The sequence below is a fragment of the Sinocyclocheilus anshuiensis genome, unplaced genomic scaffold (assembly GCF_001515605.1).
Source record: "Sinocyclocheilus anshuiensis isolate Anshui unplaced genomic scaffold, SAMN03320099.WGS_v1.1 scaffold708, whole genome shotgun sequence".
In the NCBI taxonomy this organism is placed as follows: Eukaryota; Metazoa; Chordata; class Actinopteri; order Cypriniformes; family Cyprinidae; genus Sinocyclocheilus; species Sinocyclocheilus anshuiensis.
In genome coordinates, this window is record NW_015555881.1 from 1685285 (window position 1) to 1685891 (window position 607).

At 31.1% G+C, this 607-nt stretch overlaps 1 protein-coding gene across 1 annotated transcript in view; it reads right to left on the bottom strand.

The window, feature by feature from the left end:
• Positions 1–206, bottom strand: part of LOC107675762 (mitoguardin-2-like) — a 12542-nt gene extending 12336 nt beyond the window's left edge. Inside the window, exon 1 of the mRNA XM_016470195.1 lies at positions 138–206. The gene's annotated coding sequence lies outside the window, so the exon portion shown is untranslated. The remainder of the gene's footprint in view (positions 1–137) is intronic.
• Between the last annotated feature and the right edge of the window lie 401 nt (positions 207–607).

Genomic DNA, 607 nt, shown 5'->3' on the forward strand with positions numbered 1-607 from the left:
CCAGGCTCTTTAAAGGCAGTTTCCAGTCACATAAACATTTATATATGTTTAAAGCGCAGCTCAGATCAGACACATCATAGCAGCTTTAAACGCAATACTCAAAGTGAAATAGTGAAAGAAAGGCAGCCCACACTCACTTTCTCCTATTTTGGAAGGACATTTTCATTCCGCATTGCACACACTAACCTGTGATTTCCTGGTGGGCGGGGCAAAGTTTTGAGCTACAGCGGAAAGATCCAATAACAGCTTCAGATGGTTCAGCGGTAACCAATATATATATATATATATATTTTTTTTTTTATTTTTTTTTTTATAAATAATATTACGATTACGTGCAATACACATTGTATGATAAAATATGCAATATTCATTATGTGGTACTTAGTCCACAGTCATCAAAAGTCGAAATAACACAAAATAACAAAACAATATTTTATTAATTTTTACAGACCGGTTACCATGATAAACGGTAAAATGTCGATGATAAAGTATGATAATGTTTGTTTGTTTTTTATTCTAAAATTTGCGATATTTTAGTTATACCCTGGGTCATTTATATCTGTTAATATCTCGTTTAAATAATTAAATAAATGTTTTTCTGTAATAC